Here is a 15298-nt window from a genome sequence, read left to right on the forward strand (position 1 = left end):
TCTGATCTGGAGTCAGACGCGCTACCGTTGCGCCACGAGGTCCTTGCATTTGGAGTCACATCAGCAAATGTTGTGAGCCTTTTCATTTTTGCCCACCTCCTTATATGCCTAGGGTTGTATTACAAGGTTTGGCTTTTTGTTTTCCATCCTATTGATGAAATTGAGTGCAGGTGCAGAGAGAACGCAGAGGATTGAAATGTTCAGGGAAAGGGTCTCACGCAGGAGCTCTAGACCAAAGGCACATTACTATGATTTATTAAAGTGCTTCATGCATGCAAAAGGAAACGTCCCTGGGTGGGCTTGAACCACCAACCTTTCGGTTAACAGCCGAACGCGCTAACCGATTGCGCCAAAGAGACTAGAGACAAAAGCACATCTCCTGAGACTCAACATATATCTTTATGTGTGCGCGCCTGCCTTGAGCTTGTGTTATATAAGGCATCTTTATCCTACGCAGCATTTGCCATTTGCTTAGTGTCTTGTCACTGTTGGGTGTTATGATGCGCAGACTACTGTCTAATGGTGTTAGGGCCAGTATTACAACCAGTCCCAGTGTATGAGATACATGTATGACTTTTCTGTGGCCTTCTTAGCGTAGCTATCTGCTCCTCTGGTGGTGTTCTACCAGCCTGTCAGGCGTGTGTCTTGCCCATCCAATCTTCACTGTGGCATGTTAGACTTGTCTTCTCTGTGAGCGGAGTCTCCTTCCCAGAGCAGGTGCTTTCTCTGAACTCTTGCTTTGTAAGACTGCTGGGCAAGGCCCTCCCTAGCCCCTCACTCAGATAGATACATTTACCTGCAGAGCTCAGCTTTGGAGAAAGAGAGGGGGCAGAGAGCGCAAAGGGGAAGGCCCAAGGTGCACACCTTATTTTACATAAAAGCTCGGGCTCTTGGGAGGACAGGGACATGAGGGTTCTCAGGGAAAGCCATCACATTAGTATTGATGGCTGGGCCTTGAAACACAACAATCCCGGAATGGCCAGGCACAAAATGCCTGTGCAATAGGCCTGACCATAGGCTTCTGGAGGTCTTGCTCTCCAGAGGCCCCAGTGGTCTAAGCCCGACCAGGGCTGTGCCCGACCAGGGCTGTAGGCCGCGTTGGGAGCGCGTTAGGGACGCAGGGCGCAGAACTCTGCCCGTTTCACCCCAGCATTTCGGGGAGGACAGGGAATTTGGCAAAGACAGTGGGAAGGATTTTTAAGGAGGAGAGTTCAGTGACATGATCTGAAACACAATAGTGCTGGTGATCTGGAGGCTGCCTTCTATGAGCCACTTCTGTCGGGAGCAGCCTGCCATCATGCCCTGATAACCACAACACTAGTCCCAAGCCAGTGACCTCAGCAAATGCAAAAACATTCATACTTATAGTCTCCTGCATCTGATTCTTGCCATCATGTGAAACGTTGGCATTCCAATGTCTGTTGCACACACTTTGTTCATAGGTGTGCAATTTGAGTGCGTGCGCCTCATCACTGTCTTGGACAGAGCTCTGTCTCTAAGCTACACATGTGAAGCATTGGTGGTTCAGTGGTAGAATTCTCGCCTGCCACGCGGGAGGCCCGGGTTCGATTCCCGGCCAATGCAAGGCTGTGTTCTTTTGACTTTGCTTTCTAAATCAAATATGGGAACTCAGTGGGGCATAAAATGGGAAACAGTGACCCCGATGTGATTTGAACACGCAACCTTCTGATCTGGAGTCAGACGCGCTACCGTTGCGCCACGAGGTCCTTGCTTTTGGAGTCACATCAGCAAATGTTGTGAGCCTTTTCATTTTTGCCCACCTCCTTATATGCCTAGGGTTGTATTACAAGGTTTGGCTTTTTGTTTTCCATCCTATTGATGAAATTGAGTGCAGGTGCAGAGAGAACGCAGAGGATTGAAATGTTCAGGGAAAGGGTCTCACGCAGGAGCTCTAGACCAAAGGCACATTACTATGATTTATTAAAGTGCTTCATGCATGCAAAAGGAAACGTCCCTGGGTGGGCTTGAACCACCAACCTTTCGGTTAGCAGCCGAACGCGCTAACCGATTGCGCCACAGAGACTAGTGACAAAAGCACATCTCCTGAGACTCAACATATATCTTTATGTGTGCGCGCCTGCCTTGAGCTTGTGTTATATAAGGCGTCTTTATCCTACGCAGCATTTGCCATTTGCTTAGTGTCTTGTCACTGTTGGGTGTTATGATGCGCAGACTACTATCTAATGGTGTTAGGGCCAGTATTACAACCAGTCCCAGTGTATGAGATACATGTATGACTTTTCTGTGGCCTTCTTAGCGTAGCTATCTGCTCCTCTGGTGGTGTTCTACCAGCCTGTCAGGCGTGTGTCTTGCCCATCCAATCTTCACTGTGGCATGTTAGACTTGTCTTCTCTGTGAGCGGAGTCTCCTTCCCAGAGCAGGTGCTTTCTCTGAACTCTTGCTTTGTAAGACTGCTGGGCAAGGCCCTCCCTAGCCCCTCACTCAGATAGATACATTTACCTGCAGAGCTCAGCTTTGGAGAAAGAGAGGGGGCAGAGAGCGCAAAGGGGAAGGCCCAAGGTGCACACCTTATTTTACATAAAAGCTCGGGCTCTTGGGAGGACAGGGACATGAGGGTTCTCAGGGAAAGCCATCACATTAGTATTGATGGCTGGGCCTTGAAACACAACAATCCCGGAATGGCCAGGCACAAAATGCCTGTGCAATAGGCCTGACCATAGGCTTCTGGAGGTCTTGCTCTCCAGAGGCCCCAGTGGTCTAAGCCCGACCAGGGCTGTGCCCGACCAGGGCTGTAGGCCGCGTTGGGAGGTGCAGAGAGAACGCAGAGGATTGAAATGTTCAGGGAAAGGGTCTCACGCAGGAGCTCTAGACCAAAGGCACATTACTATGATTTATTAAAGTGCTTCATGCATGCAAAAGGAAACGTCCCTGGGTGGGCTTGAACCACCAACCTTTCGGTTAACAGCCGAACGCGCTAACCGATTGCGCCAAAGAGACTAGAGACAAAAGCACATCTCCTGAGACTCAACATATATCTTTATGTGTGCGCGCCTGCCTTGAGCTTGTGTTATATAAGGCGTCTTTATCCTACGCAGCATTTGCCATTTGCTTAGTGTCTTGTCACTGTTGGGTGTTATGATGCGCAGACTACTATCTAATGGTGTTAGGGCCAGTATTACAACCAGTCCCAGTGTATGAGATACATGTATGACTTTTCTGTGGCCTTCTTAGCGTAGCTATCTGCTCCTCTGGTGGTGTTCTACCAGCCTGTCAGGCGTGTGTCTTGCCCATCCAATCTTCACTGTGGCATGTTAGACTTGTCTTCTCTGTGAGCGGAGTCTCCTTCCCAGAGCAGGTGCTTTCTCTGAACTCTTGCTTTGTAAGACTGCTGGGCAAGGCCCTCCCTAGCCCCTCACTCAGATAGATACATTTACCTGCAGAGCTCAGCTTTGGAGAAAGAGAGGGGGCAGAGAGCGCAAAGGGGAAGGCCCAAGGTGCACACCTTATTTTACATAAAAGCTCGGGCTCTTGGGAGGACAGGGACATGAGGGTTCTCAGGGAAAGCCATCACATTAGTATTGATGGCTGGGCCTTGAAACACAACAATCCCGGAATGGCCAGGCACAAAATGCCTGTGCAATAGGCCTGACCATAGGCTTCTGGAGGTCTTGCTCTCCAGAGGCCCCAGTGGTCTAAGCCCGACCAGGGCTGTGCCCGACCAGGGCTGTAGGCCGCGTTGGGACGCATAAAGGGACGCAGGGCGCAGAACTCTGCCCGTTTCACCCCAGCATTTCGGGGAGGACAGGGAATTTGGCAAAGACAGTGGGAAGGATTTTTAAGGAGGAGAGTTCAGTGACATGATCTGAAACACAATAGTGCTGGTGATCTGGAGGCTGCCTTCTATGAGCCACTTCTGTCGGGAGCAGCCTGCCATCATGCCCTGATAAGCACAACACTAGTCCCAAGCCAGTGACCTCAGCAAATGCAAAAACATTCATACTTATAGTCTCCTGCATCTGATTCTTGCCATCATGTGAAACGTTGGCATTCCAATGTCTGTTGCACACACTTTGTTCATAGGTGTGCAATTTGAGTGCGTGCGCCTCATCACTGTCTTGGACAGAGCTCTGTCTCTAAGCTACACATGTGAAGCATTGGTGGTTCAGTGGTAGAATTCTCGCCTGCCACGCGGGAGGCCCGGGTTCGATTCCCGGCCAATGCAAGGCTGTGTTCTTTTGACTTTGCTTTCTAAATCAAATATGGGAACTCAGTGGGGCATAAAATGGGAAACAGTGACCCCGACGTGATTTGAACACGCAACCTTCTGATCTGGAGTCAGACGCGCTACCGTTGCGCCACGAGGTCCTTGCTTTTGGAGTCACATCAGCAAATGTTGTGAGCCTTTTCATTTTTGCCCACCTCCTTATATGCCTAGGGTTGTATTACAAGGTTCGGCTTTTTGTTTTCCATCCTATTGATGAAATTGAGTGCAGGTGCAGAGAGAACGCAGAGGATTGAAATGTTCAGGGAAAGGGTCTCACGCAGGAGCTCTAGACCAAAGGCACATTACTATGATTTATTAAAGTGCTTCATGCATGCAAAAGGAAACGTCCCTGGGTGGGCTTGAACCACCAACCTTTCGGTTAACAGCCGAACGCGCTAACCGATTGCGCCAAAGAGACTAGAGACAAAAGCACATCTCCTGAGACTCAACATATATCTTTATGTGTGCGCGCCTGCCTTGAGCTTGTGTTATATAAGGCGTCTTTATCCTACGCAGAATTTGCCATTTGCTTAGTGTCTTGTCACTGTTGGGTGTTATGATGCGCAGACTACTGTCTAATGGTGTTAGGGCCAGTATTACAACCAGTCCCAGTGTATGAGATACATGTATGACTTTTCTGTGGCCTTCTTAGCGTAGCTATCTGCTCCTCTGGTGGTGTTCTACCAGCCTGTCAGGCGTGTGTCTTGCCCATCCAATCTTCACTGTGGCATGTTAGACTTGTCTTCTCTGTGAGCGGAGTCTCCTTCCCAGAGCAGGTGCTTTCTCTGAACTCTTGCTTTGTAAGACTGCTGGGCAAGGCCCTCCCTAGCCCCTCACTCAGATAGATACATTTACCTGCAGAGCTCAGCTTTGGAGAAAGAGAGGGGGCAGAGAGCGCAAAGGGGAAGGCCCAAGGTGCACACCTTATTTTACATAAAAGCTCGGGCTCTTGGGAGGACAGGGACATGAGGGTTCTCAGGGAAAGCCATCACATTAGTATTGATGGCTGGGCCTTGAAACACAACAATCCCGGAATGGCCAGGCACAAAATGCCTGTGCAATAGGCCTGACCATAGGCTTCTGGAGGTCTTGCTCTCCAGAGGCCCCAGTGGTCTAAGCCCGACCAGGGCTGTGCCCGACCAGGGCTGTAGGCCGCGTTGGGACGCATAAAGGGACGCAGGGCGCAGAACTCTGCCCGTTTCACCCCAGCATTTCGGGGAGGACAGGGAATTTGGCAAAGACAGTGGGAAGGATTTTTAAGGAGGAGAGTTCAGTGACATGATCTGAAACACAATAGTGCTGGTGATCTGGAGGCTGCCTTCTATGAGCCACTTCTGTCGGGAGCAGCCTGCCATCATGCCCTGATAACCACAACACTAGTCCCAAGCCAGTGACCTCAGCAAATGCAAAAACATTCATACTTATAGTCTCCTGCATCTGATTCTTGCCATCATGTGAAACGTTGGCATTCCAATGTCTGTTGCACACACTTTGTTCATAGGTGTGCAATTTGAGTGCGTGCGCCTCATCACTGTCTTGGACAGAGCTCTGTCTCTAAGCTACACATGTGAAGCATTGGTGGTTCAGTGGTAGAATTCTCGCCTGCCACGCGGGAGGCCCGGGTTCGATTCCCGGCCAATGCAAGGCTGTGTTCTTTTGACTTTGCTTTCTAAATCAAATATGGGAACTCAGTGGGGCATAAAATGGGAAACAGTGACCCCGACGTGATTTGAACACGCAACCTTCTGATCTGGAGTCAGACGCGCTACCGTTGCGCCACGAGGTCCTTGCATTTGGAGTCACATCAGCAAATGTTGTGAGCCTTTTCATTTTTGCCCACCTCCTCATATGCCTAGGGTTGTATTACAAGGTTTGGCTTTTTGTTTTCCATCCTATTGATGAAATTGAGTGCAGGTGCAGAGAGAACGCAGAGGATTGAAATGTTCAGGGAAAGGGTCTCACGCAGGAGCTTTAGACCAAAGGCACATTACTATGATTTATTAAAGTGCTTCATGCATGCAAAAGGAAACGTCCCTGGGTGGGCTTGAACCACCAACCTTTCGGTTAACAGCCGAATGCGCTAACCGATTGCGCCACAGAGACTAGTGACAAAAGCACATCTCCTGAGACCCAACATATATCTTTATGTGTGCGCGCCTGCCTTGAGCTTGTGTTATATAAGGCGTCTTTATCCTACGCAGCATTTGCCATTTGCTTAGTGTCTTGTCACTGTTGGGTGTTATGATGCGCAGACTACTATCTAATGGTGTTAGGGCCAGTATTACAACCAGTCCCAGTGTATGAGATACATGTATGACTTTTCTGTGGCCTTCTTAGCGTAGCTATCTGCTCCTCTGGTGGTGTTCTACCAGCCTGTCAGGCGTGTGTCTTGCCCATCCAATCTTCACTGTGGCATGTTAGACTTGTCTTCTCTGTGAGCGGAGTCTCCTTCCCAGAGCAGGTGCTTTCTCTGAACTCTTGCTTTGTAAGACTGCTGGGCAAGGCCCTCCCTAGCCCCTCACTCAGATAGATACATTTACCTGCAGAGCTCAGCTTTGGAGAAAGAGAGGGGGCAGAGAGCGCAAAGGGGAAGGCCCAAGGTGCACACCTTATTTTACATAAAAGCTCGGGCTCTTGGGAGGACAGGGACATGAGGGTTCTCAGGGAAAGCCATCACATTAGTATTGATGGCTGGGCCTTGAAACACAACAATCCCGGAATGGCCAGGCACAAAATGCCTGTGCAATAGGCCCGACCATAGGCTTCTGGAGGTCTTGCTCTCCAGAGGCCCCAGTGGTCTAAGCCCGACCAGGGCTGTGCCCGACCAGGGCTGTAGGCCGCGTTGGGAGCGCGTTAGGGACGCAGGGCGCAGAACTCTGCCCGTTTCACCCCAGCATTTCGGGGAGGACAGGGAATTTGGCAAAGACAGTGGGAAGGATTTTTAAGGAGGAGAGTTCAGTGACATGATCTGAAACACAATAGTGCTGGTGATCTGGAGGCTGCCTTCTATGAGCCCCTTCTGTCGGGAGCAGCCTGCCATCATGCCCTGATAACCACAACACTAGTCCCAAGCCAGTGACCTCAGCAAATGCAAAAACATTCATACTTATAGTCTCCTGCATCTGATTCTTGCCATCATGTGAAACGTTGGCATTCCAATGTCTGTTGCACACACTTTGTTCATAGGTGTGCAATTTGAGTGCGTGCGCCTCATCACTGTCTTGGACAGAGCTCTGTCTCTAAGCTACACATGTGAAGCATTGGTGGTTCAGTGGTAGAATTCTCGCCTGCCACGCGGGAGGCCCGGGTTCGATTCCCGGCCAATGCAAGGCTGTGTTCTTTTGACTTTGCTTTCTAAATCAAATATGGGAACTCAGTGGGGCATAAAATGGGAAACAGTGACCCCGACGTGATTTGAACACGCAACCTTCTGATCTGGAGTCAGACGCGCTACCGTTGCGCCACAAGGTCCTTGCTTTTGGAGTCACATCAGCAAATGTTGTGAGCCTTTTCATTTTTGCCCACCTCCTTATATGCCTAGGGTTGTATTACAAGGTTTGGCTTTTTGTTTTCCATCCTATTGATGAAATTGAGTGCAGGTGCAGAGAGAACGCAGAGGATTGAAATGTTCAGGGAAAGGGTCTCACGCAGGAGCTCTAGACCAAAGGCACATTACTATGATTTATTAAAGTGCTTCATGCATGCAAAAGGAAACGTCCCTGGGTGGGCTTGAACCACCAACCTTTCGGTTTACAGCCGAACACGCTAACCAATTGCGCCACAGAGACTAGTGACAAAAGCACATCTCCTGAGACTCAACATATATCTTTATGTGTGCGCGCCTGCCTTGAGCTTGTGTTATATAAGGCGTCTTTATCCTACGCAGCATTTGCCATTTGCTTAGTGTCTTGTCACTGTTGGGTGTTATGATGCGCAGACTACTATCTAATGGTGTTAGGGCCAGTATTACAACCAGTCCCAGTGTATGAGATACATGTATGACTTTTCTGTGGCCTTCTTAGCGTAGCTATCTGCTCCTCTGGTGGTGTTCTACCAGCCTGTCAGGCGTGTGTCTTGCCCATCCAATCTTCACTGTGGCATGTTAGACTTGTCTTCTCTGTGAGCGGAGTCTCCTTCCCAGAGCAGGTGCTTTCTCTGAACTCTTGCTTTGTAAGACTGCTGGGCAAGGCCCTCCCTAGCCCCTCACTCAGATAGATACATTTACCTGCAGAGCTCAGCTTTGGAGAAAGAGAGGGGGCAGAGAGCGCAAAGGGGAAGGCCCAAGGTGCACACCTTATTTTACATAAAAGCTCGGGCTCTTGGGAGGACAGGGACATGAGGGTTCTCAGGGAAAGCCATCACATTAGTATTGATGGCTGGGCCTTGAAACACAACAATCCCGGAATGGCCAGGCACAAAATGCCTGTGCAATAGGCCTGACCATAGGCTTCTGGAGGTCTTGCTCTCCAGAGGCCCCAGTGGTCTAAGCCCGACCAGGGCTGTGCCCGACCAGGGCTGCAGGCCGCGTTGGGAGCGCGTTGGGAGCGCGTTAGGGACGCATAAAGGGACGCAGGGCGCAGAACTCTGCCCGTTTCACCCCAGCATTTCGGGGAGGACAGGGAATTTGGCAAAGACAGTGGGAAGGATTTTTAAGGAGGAGAGTTCAGTGACATGATCTGAAACACAATAGTGCTGGTGATCTGGAGGCTGCCTTCTATGAGCCACTTCTGTCGGGAGCAGCCTGCCATCATGCCCTGATAACCACAACACTAGTCCCAAGCCAGTGACCTCAGCAAATGCAAAAACATTCATACTTATAGTCTCCTGCATCTGATTCTTGCCATCATGTGAAACGTTGGCATTCCAATGTCTGTTGCACACACTTTGTTCATAGGTGTGCAATTTGAGTGCGTGCGCCTCATCACTGTCTTGGACAGAGCTCTGTCTCTAAGCTACACATGTGAAGCATTGGTGGTTCAGTGGTAGAATTCTCGCCTGCCACGCGGGAGGCCTGGGTTCGATTCCCGGCCAATGCAAGGCTGTGTTCTTTTGACTTTGCTTTCTAAATCAAATATGGGAACTCAGTGGGGCATAAAATGGGAAACAGTGACCCCGACGTGATTTGAACACGCAACCTTCTGATCTGGAGTCAGACGCGCTACCGTTGCGCCACGAGGTCCTTCCTTTTGGAGTCACATCAGCAAATGTTGTGAGCCTTTTCATTTTTGCCCACCTCCTTATATGCCTAGGGTTGTATTACAAGGTTTGGCTTTTTGTTTTCCATCCTATTGATGAAATTGAGTGCAGGTGCAGAGAGAACGCAGAGGATTGAAATGTTCAGGGAAAGGGTCTCACGCAGGAGCTCTAGACCAAAGGCACATTACTATGATTTATTAAAGTGCTTCATGCATGCAAAAGGAAACATCCCTGGGTGGGCTTGAACCACCAACCTTTCGGTTAACAGCCGAACGCGCTAGCGGATTGCGCCACAGAGACTAGTGACAAAAGCACATCTCCTGAGACTCAACATATATCTTTATGTGTGCGCGCCTGCCTTGAGCTTGTGTTATATAAGGCGTCTTTATCCTACGCAGCATTTGCCATTTGCTTAGTGTCTTGTCACTGTTGGGTGTTATGATGCGCAGACTACTATCTAATGGTGTTAGGGCCAGTATTACAACCAGTCCCAGTGTATGAGATACAGGTATGACTTTTCTGTGGCCTTCTTAGCGTAGCTATCTGCTCCTCTGGTGGTGTTCTACCAGCCTGTCAGGCGTGTGTCTTGCCCATCCAATCTTCACTGTGGCATGTTAGACTTGTCTTCTCTGTGAGCGGAGTCTCCTTCCCAGAGCAGGTGCTTTCTCTGAAGTCTTGCTTTGTAAGACTGCTGGGCAAGGCCCTCCCTAGCCCCTCACTCAGATAGATACATTTACCTGCAGAGCTCAGCTTTGGAGAAAGAGAGGGGGCAGAGAGCGCAAAGGGGAAGGCCCAAGGTGCACACCTTATTTTACATAAAAGCTCGGGCTCTTGGGAGGACAGGGACATGAGGGTTCTCAGGGAAAGCCATCACATTAGTATTGATGGCTGGGCCTTGAAACACAACAATCCCGGAATGGCCAGGCACAAAATGCCTGTGCAATAGGCCTGACCATAGGCTTCTGGAGGTCTTGCTCTCCAGAGGCCCCAGTGGTCTAAGCCCGACCAGGGCTGTGCCCGACCAGGGCTGTAGGCCGCGTTGGGAGCGCGTTGGGAGCGCGTTAGGGACGCAGGGCGCAGAACTCTGCCCGTTTCACCCCAGCATTTCGGGGAGGACAGGGAATTTGGCAAAGACAGTGGGAAGGATTTTTAAGGAGGAGAGTTCAGTGACATGATCTGAAACACAATAGTGCTGGTGATCTGGAGGCTGCCTTCTATGAGCCACTTCTGTCGGGAGCAGCCTGCCATCATGCCCTGATAACCACAACACTAGTCCCAAGCCAGTGACCTCAGCAAATGCAAAAACATTCATACTTATAGTCTCCTGCATCTGATTCTTGCCATCATGTGAAACGTTGGCATTCCAATGTCTGTTGCACACACTTTGTTCATAGGTGTGCAATTTGAGTGCGTGCGCCTCATCACTGTCTTGGACAGAGCTCTGTCTCTAAGCTACACATGTGAAGCATTGGTGGTTCAGTGGTAGAATTCTCGCCTGCCACGCGGGAGGCCCGGGTTCGATTCCCGGCCAATGCAAGGCTGTGTTCTTTTGACTTTGCTTTCTAAATCAAATATGGGAACTCAGTGGGGCATAAAATGGGAAACAGTGACCCCGACGTGATTTGAACACGCAACCTTCTGATCTGGAGTCAGACGCGCTACCGTTGCGCCACGAGGTCCTTGCTTTTGGAGTCACATCAGCAAATGTTGTGAGCCTTTTCATTTTTGCCCACCTCCTTATATGCCTAGGGTTGTATTACAAGGTTCGGCTTTTTGTTTTCCATCCTATTGATGAAATTGAGTGCAGGTGCAGAGAGAACGCAGAGGATTGAAATGTTCAGGGAAAGGGTCTCACGCAGGAGCTCTAGACCAAAGGCACATTACTATGATTTATTAAAGTGCTTCATGCATGCAAAAGGAAACGTCCCTGGGTGAGCTTGAACCACCAACCTTTCGGTTAACAGCCGAACGCGCTAACCGATTGCGCCAAAGAGACTAGATACAAAAGCACATCTCCTGAGACTCAACATATATCTTTATGTGTGCGCGCCTGCCTTGAGCTTGTGTTATATAAGGCGTCTTTATCCTACGCAGCATTTGCCATTTGCTTAGTGTCTTGTCACTGTTGGGTGTTATGATGCGCAGACTACTGTCTAATGGTGTTAGGGCCAGTATTACAACCAGTCCCAGTGTATGAGATACATGTATGACTTTTCTGTGGCCTTCTTAGCGTAGCTATCTGCTCCTCTGGTGGTGTTCTACCAGCCTGTCAGGCGTGTGTCTTGCCCATCCAATCTTCACTGTGGCATGTTAGACTTGTCTTCTCTGTGAGCGGAGTCTCCTTCCCAGAGCAGGTGCTTTCTCTGAACTCTTGCTTTGTAAGACTGCTGGGCAAGGCCCTCCCTAGCCCCTCACTCAGATAGATACATTTACCTGCAGAGCTCAGCTTTGGAGAAAGAGAGGGGGCAGAGAGCGCAAAGGGGAAGGCCCAAGGTGCACACCTTATTTTACATAAAAGCTCGGGCTCTTGGGAGGACAGGGACATGAGGGTTCTCAGGGAAAGCCATCACATTAGTATTGATGGCTGGGCCTTGAAACACAACAATCCCGGAATGGCCAGGCACAAAATGCCTGTGCAATAGGCCTGACCATAGGCTTCTGGAGGTCTTGCTCTCCAGAGGCCCCAGTGGTGTAAGCCCGACCAGGGCTGTGCCCGACCAGGGCTGTAGGCCGCGTTGGGAGCGCGTTAGGGACGCAGGGCGCAGAACTCTGCCCGTTTCACCCCAGCATTTCAGGGAGGACAGGGAATTTGGCAAAGACAGTGGGAAGGATTTTTAAGGAGGAGAGTTCAGTGACATGATCTGAAACACAATAGTGCTGGTGATCTGGAGGCTGCCTTCTATGAGCCCCTTCTGTCGGGAGCAGCCTGCCATCATGCCCTGATAACCACAACACTAGTCCCAAGCCAGTGACCTCAGCAAATGCAAAAACATTCATACTTATAGTCTCCTGCATCTGATTCTTGCCATCATGTGAAACGTTGGCATTCCAATGTCTGTTGCACACACTTTGTTCTTAGGTGTGCAATTTGAGTGCGTGCGCCTCATCACTGTCTTGGACAGAGCTCTGTCTCTAAGCTACACATGAGAAGCATTGGTGGTTCAGTGGTAGAATTCTCGCCTGCCACGCGGGAGGCCCGGGTTCGATTCCCGGCCAATGCAAGGCTGTGTTCTTTTGACTTTGCTTTCTAAATCAAATATGGGAACTCAGTGGGGCATAAAATGGGAAACAGTGACCCCGATGTGATTTGAACACGCAACCTTCTGATCTGGAGTCAGACGCGCTACCGTTGCGCCACGAGGTCCTTGCATTTGGAGTCACATCAGCAAATGTTGTGAGCCTTTTCATTTTTGCCCACCTCCTTATATGCCTAGGGTTGTATTACAAGGTTTGGCTTTTTGTTTTCCATCCTATTGATGAAATTGAGTGCAGGTGCAGAGAGAACGCAGAGGATTGAAATGTTCAGGGAAAGGGTCTCACGCAGGAGCTCTAGACCAAAGGCACATTACTATGATTTATTAAAGTGCTTCATGCATGCAAAAGGAAACGTCCCTGGGTGGGCTTGAACCACCAACCTTTCGGTTAACAGCCGAACGCGCTAACCGATTGCGCCAAAGAGACTAGAGACAAAAGCACATCTCCTGAGACTCAACATATATCTTTATGTGTGCGCGCCTGCCTTGAGCTTGTGTTATATAAGGCGTCTTTATCCTACGCAGCATTTGCCATTTGCTTAGTGTCTTGTCACTGTTGGGTGTTATGATGCGCAGACTACTATCTAATGGTGTTAGGGCCAGTATTACAACCAGTCCCAGTGTATGAGATACATGTATGACTTTTCTGTGGCCTTCTTAGCGTAGCTATCTGCTCCTCTGGTGGTGTTCTACCAGCCTGTCAGGCGTGTGTCTTGCCCATCCAATCTTCACTGTGGCATGTTAGACTTGTCTTCTCTGTGAGCGGAGTCTCCTTCCCAGAGCAGGTGCTTTCTCTGAACTCTTGCTTTGTAAGACTGCTGGGCAAGGCCCTCCCTAGCCCCTCACTCAGATAGATACATTTACCTGCAGAGCTCAGCTTTGGAGAAAGAGAGGGGGCAGAGAGCGCAAAGGAGAAGGCCCAAGGTGCACACCTTATTTTACATAAAAGCTCGGGCTCTTGGGAGGACAGGGACATGAGGGTTCTCAGGGAAAGCCATCACATTAGTATTGATGGCTGGGCCTTGAAACACAACAATCCCGGAATGGCCAGGCACAAAATGCCTGTGCAATAGGCCTGACCATAGGCTTCTGGAGGTCTTGCTCTCCAGAGGCCCCAGTGGTCTAAGCCCGACCAGGGCTGTGCCCGACCAGGGCTGTAGGCCGCGTTGGGAGCGCGTTAGGGACGCAGGGCGCAGAACTCTGCCCGTTTCACCCCAGCATTTCGGGGAGGACAGGGAATTTGGCAAAGACAGTGGGAAGGATTTTTAAGGAGGAGAGTTCAGTGACATGATCTGAAACACAATAGTGCTGGTGATCTGGAGGCTGCCTTCTATGAGCCACTTCTGTCGGGAGCAGCCTGCCATCATGCCCTGATAACCACAACACTAGTCCCAAGCCAGTGACCTCAGCAAATGCAAAAACATTCATACTTATAGTCTCCTGCATCTGATTCTTGCCATCATGTGAAACGTTGGCATTCCAATGTCTGTTGCACACACTTTGTTCATAGGTGTGCAATTTGAGTGCGTGCGCCTCATCACTGTCTTGGACAGAGCTCTGTCTCTAAGCTACACATGTGAAGCATTGGTGGTTCAGTGGTAGAATTCTCGCCTGCCACGCGGGAGGCCCGGGTTCGATTCCCGGCCAATGCAAGGCTGTGTTCTTTTGACTTTGCTTTCTAAATCAAATATGGGAACTCAGTGGGGCATAAAATGGGAAACAGTGACCCCGACGTGATTTGAACACGCAACCTTCTGATCTGGAGTCAGACGCGCTACCGTTGCGCCACGAGGTCCTTGCTTTTGGAGTCACATCAGCAAATGTTGTGAGCCTTTTCATTTTTGCCCACCTCCTTTTATGCCTAGGGTTGTATTACAAGGTGCGGCTTTTTGTTTTCCATCCTATTGATGAAATTGAGTGCAGGTGCAGAGAGAACGCAGAGGATTGAAATGTTCAGGGAAAGGGTCTCACGCAGGAGCTCTAGACCAAAGGCACATTACTATGATTTATTAAAGTGCTTCATGCATGCAAAAGGAAACGTCCCTGGGTGGGCTTGAACCACCAACCTTTCGGTTAACAGCCGAACGCGCTAACCGATTGCGCCAAAGAGACTAGAGACAAAAGCACATCTCCTGAGACTCAACATATATCTTTATGTGTGCGCGCCTGCCTTGAGCTTGTGTTATATAAGGCGTCTTTATCCTACGCAGCATTTGCCATTTGCTTAGTGTCTTGTCACTGTTGGGTGTTATGATGCGCAGACTACTGTCTAATGGTGTTAGGGCCAGTATTACAACCAGTCCCAGTGTATGAGATACATGTATGACTTTTCTGTGGCCTTCTTAGCGTAGCTATCTGCTCCTCTGGTGGTGTTCTACCAGCCTGTCAGGCGTGTGTCTTGCCCATCCAATCTTCACTGTGGCATGTTAGACTTGTCTTCTCTGTGAGCGGAGTCTCCTTCCCAGAGCAGGTGCTTTCTCTGAACTCTTGCTTTGTAAGACTGCTGGGCAAGGCCCTCCCTAGCCCCTCACTCAGATAGATACATTTACCTGCAGAGCTCAGCTATGGAGAAAGAGAGGGGGCAGAGAGCGCAAAGGGGAAG

At 49.9% G+C, this 15298-nt stretch overlaps 25 non-coding genes across 25 annotated transcripts; 8 read left to right on the plus strand and 17 right to left on the minus strand.

Annotated features, from left to right (window-relative positions):
- Positions 1-285: 285 nt before the first annotated feature.
- On the minus strand, positions 286-359 carry TRNAN-GUU (transfer RNA asparagine (anticodon GUU)). The gene has a single exon. It is a non-coding gene; the product is annotated as a tRNA-Asn (tRNA).
- A 1154-nt stretch (positions 360-1513) lies between these two features.
- On the plus strand, positions 1514-1584 carry TRNAG-GCC (transfer RNA glycine (anticodon GCC)). The gene has a single exon. It is a non-coding gene; the product is annotated as a tRNA-Gly (tRNA).
- A 71-nt stretch (positions 1585-1655) lies between these two features.
- On the minus strand, positions 1656-1727 carry TRNAW-CCA (transfer RNA tryptophan (anticodon CCA)). The gene has a single exon. It is a non-coding gene; the product is annotated as a tRNA-Trp (tRNA).
- Positions 1728-2905: 1178 nt separating this feature from the next.
- On the minus strand, positions 2906-2979 carry TRNAN-GUU (transfer RNA asparagine (anticodon GUU)). Its single transcript has one exon. It is a non-coding gene; the product is annotated as a tRNA-Asn (tRNA).
- A 1154-nt stretch (positions 2980-4133) lies between these two features.
- Positions 4134-4204, plus strand: TRNAG-GCC (transfer RNA glycine (anticodon GCC)). The gene has a single exon. It is a non-coding gene; the product is annotated as a tRNA-Gly (tRNA).
- Positions 4205-4275: 71 nt separating this feature from the next.
- Positions 4276-4347, minus strand: TRNAW-CCA (transfer RNA tryptophan (anticodon CCA)). Its single transcript has one exon. It is a non-coding gene; the product is annotated as a tRNA-Trp (tRNA).
- Positions 4348-4590: 243 nt separating this feature from the next.
- TRNAN-GUU (transfer RNA asparagine (anticodon GUU)) lies at positions 4591-4664 on the minus strand. The gene has a single exon. It is a non-coding gene; the product is annotated as a tRNA-Asn (tRNA).
- Positions 4665-5818: 1154 nt separating this feature from the next.
- TRNAG-GCC (transfer RNA glycine (anticodon GCC)) lies at positions 5819-5889 on the plus strand. The gene has a single exon. It is a non-coding gene; the product is annotated as a tRNA-Gly (tRNA).
- A 71-nt stretch (positions 5890-5960) lies between these two features.
- Positions 5961-6032, minus strand: TRNAW-CCA (transfer RNA tryptophan (anticodon CCA)). The gene has a single exon. It is a non-coding gene; the product is annotated as a tRNA-Trp (tRNA).
- A 243-nt stretch (positions 6033-6275) lies between these two features.
- On the minus strand, positions 6276-6349 carry TRNAN-GUU (transfer RNA asparagine (anticodon GUU)). The gene has a single exon. It is a non-coding gene; the product is annotated as a tRNA-Asn (tRNA).
- A 1154-nt stretch (positions 6350-7503) lies between these two features.
- Positions 7504-7574, plus strand: TRNAG-GCC (transfer RNA glycine (anticodon GCC)). Its single transcript has one exon. It is a non-coding gene; the product is annotated as a tRNA-Gly (tRNA).
- Positions 7575-7645: 71 nt separating this feature from the next.
- On the minus strand, positions 7646-7717 carry TRNAW-CCA (transfer RNA tryptophan (anticodon CCA)). Its single transcript has one exon. It is a non-coding gene; the product is annotated as a tRNA-Trp (tRNA).
- A 243-nt stretch (positions 7718-7960) lies between these two features.
- On the minus strand, positions 7961-8034 carry TRNAY-GUA (transfer RNA tyrosine (anticodon GUA)). Its single transcript has one exon. It is a non-coding gene; the product is annotated as a tRNA-Tyr (tRNA).
- Positions 8035-9211: 1177 nt separating this feature from the next.
- TRNAG-GCC (transfer RNA glycine (anticodon GCC)) lies at positions 9212-9282 on the plus strand. Its single transcript has one exon. It is a non-coding gene; the product is annotated as a tRNA-Gly (tRNA).
- A 71-nt stretch (positions 9283-9353) lies between these two features.
- On the minus strand, positions 9354-9425 carry TRNAW-CCA (transfer RNA tryptophan (anticodon CCA)). Its single transcript has one exon. It is a non-coding gene; the product is annotated as a tRNA-Trp (tRNA).
- Positions 9426-9668: 243 nt separating this feature from the next.
- TRNAN-GUU (transfer RNA asparagine (anticodon GUU)) lies at positions 9669-9742 on the minus strand. The gene has a single exon. It is a non-coding gene; the product is annotated as a tRNA-Asn (tRNA).
- A 1165-nt stretch (positions 9743-10907) lies between these two features.
- On the plus strand, positions 10908-10978 carry TRNAG-GCC (transfer RNA glycine (anticodon GCC)). Its single transcript has one exon. It is a non-coding gene; the product is annotated as a tRNA-Gly (tRNA).
- A 71-nt stretch (positions 10979-11049) lies between these two features.
- TRNAW-CCA (transfer RNA tryptophan (anticodon CCA)) lies at positions 11050-11121 on the minus strand. Its single transcript has one exon. It is a non-coding gene; the product is annotated as a tRNA-Trp (tRNA).
- Positions 11122-11364: 243 nt separating this feature from the next.
- Positions 11365-11438, minus strand: TRNAN-GUU (transfer RNA asparagine (anticodon GUU)). The gene has a single exon. It is a non-coding gene; the product is annotated as a tRNA-Asn (tRNA).
- A 1154-nt stretch (positions 11439-12592) lies between these two features.
- Positions 12593-12663, plus strand: TRNAG-GCC (transfer RNA glycine (anticodon GCC)). The gene has a single exon. It is a non-coding gene; the product is annotated as a tRNA-Gly (tRNA).
- Positions 12664-12734: 71 nt separating this feature from the next.
- Positions 12735-12806, minus strand: TRNAW-CCA (transfer RNA tryptophan (anticodon CCA)). Its single transcript has one exon. It is a non-coding gene; the product is annotated as a tRNA-Trp (tRNA).
- Positions 12807-13049: 243 nt separating this feature from the next.
- On the minus strand, positions 13050-13123 carry TRNAN-GUU (transfer RNA asparagine (anticodon GUU)). Its single transcript has one exon. It is a non-coding gene; the product is annotated as a tRNA-Asn (tRNA).
- A 1154-nt stretch (positions 13124-14277) lies between these two features.
- Positions 14278-14348, plus strand: TRNAG-GCC (transfer RNA glycine (anticodon GCC)). Its single transcript has one exon. It is a non-coding gene; the product is annotated as a tRNA-Gly (tRNA).
- Positions 14349-14419: 71 nt separating this feature from the next.
- Positions 14420-14491, minus strand: TRNAW-CCA (transfer RNA tryptophan (anticodon CCA)). The gene has a single exon. It is a non-coding gene; the product is annotated as a tRNA-Trp (tRNA).
- Positions 14492-14734: 243 nt separating this feature from the next.
- TRNAN-GUU (transfer RNA asparagine (anticodon GUU)) lies at positions 14735-14808 on the minus strand. The gene has a single exon. It is a non-coding gene; the product is annotated as a tRNA-Asn (tRNA).
- Between the last annotated feature and the right edge of the window lie 490 nt (positions 14809-15298).

The sequence above is a fragment of the Triturus cristatus genome, chromosome 4_2 (genome assembly GCF_964204655.1).
Source record: "Triturus cristatus chromosome 4_2, aTriCri1.1, whole genome shotgun sequence".
In the NCBI taxonomy this organism is placed as follows: Eukaryota; Metazoa; Chordata; class Amphibia; order Caudata; family Salamandridae; genus Triturus; species Triturus cristatus.